The 6,000-nt window shown below is 39.0% G+C and overlaps 1 protein-coding gene across 4 annotated transcripts in view; it reads left to right on the top strand.

Moving 5' to 3' along the window:
- Positions 1-273: 273 nt before the first annotated feature.
- Positions 274-6,000, top strand: part of IFT25 (intraflagellar transport 25) — a 29,045-nt gene continuing 23,318 nt past the window's right edge. For all 4 annotated transcript variants that reach the window (XM_058552479.1, XM_058552480.1, XM_058552478.1 and 1 more), the window contains exon 1: positions 274-359. The gene's annotated coding sequence lies outside the window, so the exon portion shown is untranslated. The remainder of the gene's footprint in view (positions 360-6,000) is intronic.

Raw genomic sequence — 6,000 nt, 5'->3', positions numbered from 1 at the left:
GGGGCGGGGCGGGGCGGGGCGGGGCTGAGGGCCGCGGCGAGCTGCGCGGAGTGGGGCGGGGCCTGCGGTTGAATTGGAGCGCAGAGCCTGGAGTAGAGTTGTGCGCGCGCCGGGGAACTCCGTGGTGGCCCGGGGCGGGGGGCGGAGCCTGCGGGCAGGGTGGAGCGAAGAGCCGGGAACGGAGATGTGCGCGCGCCGGGCGCCTCTGAGGAGGCCGTGACGGGAGAGGGGAGGGGGCGGTCCTGAGGGCGGGGAGGGGCGGAAGGGAGATCCCGAGGCCCGACTGTCCGTGCGCCTGGAGCTAACCGGAGGCCCAGGCGAGCGGGGCGGCGCGGCGGCCTAGGCCGGCTCCGGGGGAGGTGGGAGCCCGGCTGGACGAGGCCGACGGAGGGGGGAGCTGGTGGAGAGGGGAGCGAGCGAGAGCGGAGGGAGCTTGTGAGGGGACGCACGGAGCGGAGGCGGCCGGCGGGAGGGCGCTGAGGGGCGGCTCATGAGGGGACCTGGGTGGGGCAAGTCTGACGCAGGTCTCTTCTCTCTCCTTAGACGCTAGTGCCAGTCCACAAACTTTTTTGAGGCCTGAAATAATGTTTTGACCCCAAAAAGGGAAAGACATTTGCAAATCGAAATTAATAAATCTACTAAAATGTAACCTGTCAACTGCAACGGAACCCATATAGTTATGAATTATATTTAACGTAGGATGCGGGTTCATTTCGCATGTTTTATATGATTTCGGGCTGGACGCCCGGAAGTATGGGTGTTCAGAGTCCTCGCAGGTCTTCACACGGCCTTGGACCGAGGAGGAGGCTTTGGGATGGAGGTGAGGAGGTATTGTCAGGGCTGGTTTGCCTTTCAAGTGATACTGAGCATAGGCCCTGGCCCCTGGGAGGCGGAGGATGGCTGTTTTCTAATTTACACAGAGGGATAATGTTAGGGGAAAGGGTCTTAGAGTTGGAGAACCAAGGGGCTGGTTAGGGAGAAAGTGAACTGAGGTCTTAGCCCGGAGCGGTTTTCGGAAAGAAGCCTAGAAAGGGCATGTGAACTGGAGGTGAATGGATGGCTAAGTGGCCCTGGGTTTAGAGGACAGGATAAGGCATCAGGGGAGTCCAGGGTCAGGGATCTTTAAAAATGCAAAGGATAGCACCCCAGAGTGCACCCCCTGTGATGAGCTGAGGCCCTGAGGGAATACATGAGTATTTAGAGTGAGGCATCCCAGGGTGGGGGCTTAGACTGCATCCCCAAACCTGCATTTTGAAGTTGTGGAAGGCACTGTGTCTGCTGAGTTGCTCGATGGGTTTGTTTGGGGTTACTTTGCCTGTTTCTCACTAACCACAACAAAGGAACCTTAACGAGAACCCAACTTCTGCTATTTCTTACTTGCTGTTTAAATAATTCTACCCAACACGGGAAATAGGAGGGATATTGATGGATATAGGAGGTATGAAATGAGTTTTGTGTTAAAGTACATGTTTGTTTCCGGCAGACAACTTAGATGATAAGAGTATGAGAAGAAAAGAACTGAACATTTGGAGAGTACACGCTTTTCCGTATTCATATACTACCTATCAATGCTAGATACTGTTCCCTAAAATATAACTCTTTTTTAAAGCAAGTTCTTTCCCTAAGTCTCCAACTCCCACATTTGCACCCCCCAAATAGGTTACTACAGAGTTGTTCCACCTCTGCACTATTCACATTTCGGGCCATGTAATTATTTGTTGTGGGGGACTGTTCTGTGCATGGTGGGATATTTAGCAGCATCACAAAATGCCCACTAGATGCCAATAGCACCCCACCCACCCCCCATGTCGTAACAGCCAAAGTGTCTTTAAACACTGTCAAACGTCCCCTGGGGGTCAAAATCAGCCCCAGTCCAGTTGAAAACCACTGGACTACAGGATAAAACCCATTGTCTTTAACTTGGCTTTTAAGATCCTTCATTATCTGTTCCCAATCTCTCTTTCCTAGAATTTGATTCAGTCTAAAAAAACCATGAATGCAGGAATCCTTTGTTTAGTTTCCTCCACAGATTATCACCTAGTCTTCTTGGACGCTTTCAGAGATGGAAAAGATTTAAAATCTTTAAGTTTTTGTTCTTGTATCTATGATGTCTTCCTGCTTAAAATTCATATTTGTTGAGTCCACTTCTCCCTCTTGGACTTGTAAAAGAAAAATTTTAATCCTTTTTCCATTTGTGAACACTTTTGATATTAAAAATTGTAATCACATTTCTCTCATCTCTCTCTTGAAACGTTTCAGCCCTTGTTCTTTCAACTTTCTCCATGTATCATAGTTTATAGATCTTCGTGAACTTTTTGCTTTCCACTGAACAATATCAAGCCTGACAATGTCCTACTTAAAATATACCACCCAGAGCTGTGCACAGTATTCTGGATATAGATCACAGTATTAGCACGTAACATATGTTATTAGTTGCATGCTTGTCCATCTTCCTTGACTCGGAGCTTTCAGGCAAGAACCAAGTCTTAGTCACTATCTTTGTCTTGGGTTGTAGTCACCTTTGCGTTACTAGCACAGTGCGTGGCCCTTAGTTGGTGTTCAGAAATTTTGATGGAATGTAGTTTCTCTTTAACTCTATTAGTATAATCTAAGATCACATTCCTTTACCTTTGGGGGCAGATACAGTACACTCTTGCCTTATAGTGGCTTTGTAATGAACCAGACTTATACATTTTACACATCTTGATCAAGGGTCAGCAAACTTTTTCTGTAAAGGGCCAGATAATAAATATTTTAGGCTTTACGAGACTTATAGTCTCTGTCACAGCTACTCGACTCTGTCACTGTACACAAAAGTAGCCATAGACAATGTATAAATGAATGAGCATGGCCATGTTCCAGTAAACTATTCATGCTCACTGAAGTGTGAATTTCATATAATTTTCGTGTGTCACAAAATATTATTTCAATTTTAAAAAATATTTAAAAATAAAAAGCATTCGTAGCTCATGGGCCATACAAAAAGAGGTGGCAGGCTAGATTAGGCTTTCAGGCAGTAATTTGCCAATTCCAATCTTGACCAATCCTTGTGTGATTGATTTTTAAGTCTGAGTATAAGCCTTTACTGTTATCCTTATTAAATATCTTATTCATTGCAGCCCATCTTCAGATCTTTTTGTGTGCTAATTCTGTCATCTGGCATATTAGCTGACATCCCAGCTTTGTGTCATCTGCAAAATTGATAAGCATACTTTTTCCATGCTTAATTAAAAATGATGAATGGAATAAGAATAGAGGTCTTCCCCAGTTCGTTTTGTTCCATTAATCATCATTCTTTGAGTATAGCCATTCAGAGAGTTAAAAATATCTATGCAAAGTACTGCCTGTCACCCAATCCACATTTCTCCATCTGGGCCACAGGGTATCTTGAGAAGCTTTATCTGAAGTTTTGTGGAAATGTTTAGAACATGTCCCTAATTGGTCATAACTCTATCAAACGAAAGAAATGTATAGGTTTGGTATAACTTTTGTGAACTAATGTTACTGCTGCTTCCTATTGTTTACTCTTTCAAGGCCATCATTTTAACAATGAAATTTAATAATTTTAGAATTTTGTTGAGAATTAACATCCAAGTTCATCACTGTGTATTTCTAGGCATTCACCATCTTTCTTCTCTTCAAACTAAGGGTTAACAATGTTTATCCAATACCAGTTCTCTGGTATCTATAGTATTAAAAGCGAGAAAAAAGGCACAAATAAAAAATATTGGAATATATGCCTTTTTTCTTAACCAGTCTTACTACAGTTTTAACACTATCATATTAGATTTTTAAATTACAATAAAAAATGAACTTTATGCCAATAAATATAAAAACTAAGAAGAAATGGATAATTTTATACAAAATATAAATTTCAAAATTAAGAAAGTGTAGAAAACCTGAAAAGAACCATTGAACTTGAAATAGTCAAAAAAGTCTACTTCTAAACACTTTACCAGGCTTACAGGATCAGATAACTCCTATCTTATACAAAATGTACCAACAACTAGAAAAAAGAGGGGAAGCTCTCCAATTCTTTATGTTGGGAGTACAATCTTGATTTCAAAACCAGATATGGACTGAATAACAAAGGAAAATTATAGGCCAATCTCACTTATAAATATATCTGCAAAAATTCTAAATAAAATATTGGCAAACTGAATCCAACTATGGATAAAAATAGAAATACACCTTGGCCACATAGAGTTTATGCTGGGAACTAGGGATACTATAACATTAGAAAATCTTGATTTAATTTATCACATTATCAACCTGTAGAAAAATCTATACAATCATGTTAGTAAATGTGATAAGAGCATTTGATAAAATTCAATGCTTATTCACGCTTAGAAAAAAACTAGAAAGAGAAGGGAATTTCTATAATCCAGTGAACTGTAAAACCTTCAGTGAGCATCACATTTAATGGTGAAATGTTAGAAATATTCCTTGCATGGTAAAGAATAAGATTTTTTTAAATAATGTTATTTTTTAAAAGATCCCTTTTGCAATAGCAATAGAAACCATAAGGCATCTAAGAGTAAATCTTACAAAAGAGGTGAAGCTATGTTTGAAGGAAACTATAAAACAATTTCAAGACTTAAAAGAAGTCTTAAATAAATGAAGAGATATGTCAGATGCATTCATATGAAGACTCATTATCATAAACATGGTATTCTCTCCAAATTAATCTATAAATGGAATTGAATTGCAATCAACATCTCAAAAAATTTTTTTTCTATAAGTTAACAAAACTGTTTTCTTAAAGTCGAGGTACAAAAGCATAGAACCAAACCAATTTTGAAAATCAAATAGAGGAATTTACCTTACCAAATGTTGAGACTTATTATATCTTATTCTATCCTTTTACTCAATCTATCCTTATATTTAGTGTGTCTTTTGAAAAGAGTATCTAATTGGTTTTTTGTCTGATAATGTAGTGTTCTGTTTCTTAACATTTAATGGAATAATTGATGTATTTGTGCTTAAAACTATCTTCTTGCCATTTATTTTCTATTTGTCTTTATTCTTTTGTTCCTTCCTTTTGGCTTTCTTTCAGATTAATCAAGTATTTTTATGGTATTCCGTTTTTTCTTCTCTGTTGGCATTCTTCCTATAACTCTTTGTTTTATGGTTTTTAGTGATGACTTATTCTAATCCTAGGATTATAACATGCATCCTTAACATCCTAGTCTACTTTGAATTAATATCGTATCAGTCATGTTCATTGTAAGAACTTTACAAAAGTACTTTACAAAAAGTACAGTCTCATTTACCCTCCTCTTGCCTTTTGTATAATTACTGTACTTATTACTTCTACATCCTTTAAATCCATACCATTCATTGCTATTTTTTCTTTAAATAGTCAATACTCTTATAAAGAAATTTTTAAAATATTACTTTATGTTAGCAATATATTTACTATTTCCAGTGCTCTTCATTCCTTTCAACAGATCCAGGATTCAACGTGGAATCATTTCCCTTAGCCTGAAGAACTTCCTTTAATGTTTTTTGGAGTGTGGGTCTACTTGTAACAAATACTTGCTGGTTTTGTTTGCCTGAAAAATGTCTTTATTTTGCCTTCACTTTCAAAGAATATTTTTGCTGGATATAGCATTCTATATTTTGTCTTTTAGCACTTTGAAAATGTCATTCCATTGTCTTTTGGCTTCCATTGTTTCTGATGAGAAGTCAGTTTTGATTCTTGTTCTCTTAAATGCAATGTGTTTTTGCTTTGACTGATTTTAATTTTTAATCTTTTCTTTAATTTTCAGCAATTGACTAAGATGTGCCTCAGTAGGATCATCTTTGCATTTATCCAACTTAGGGTTATAAGCTTCTTGGCGCTGTGGGTTTATGTCTTTCACAGATTTTGGAAAAATTTCAGCCATATCTCTTCAAATTTTTCTTCTACACTATTCTCTTTCTCCTCTCCTTCCAGAACTCTAACTACATGTATTTCAGAATAGTTTGGTATTGTTTTCTGGGTATCTGGTGCTCTGT

This window comes from Diceros bicornis, chromosome 13, assembly GCF_020826845.1.
Source record: "Diceros bicornis minor isolate mBicDic1 chromosome 13, mDicBic1.mat.cur, whole genome shotgun sequence".
Lineage (NCBI taxonomy): Eukaryota > Metazoa > Chordata > Mammalia > Perissodactyla > Rhinocerotidae > Diceros > Diceros bicornis.
Note: the sequence above shows the minus strand (reverse complement) of the source record. Positions and strands in the feature narration are given on the sequence as shown.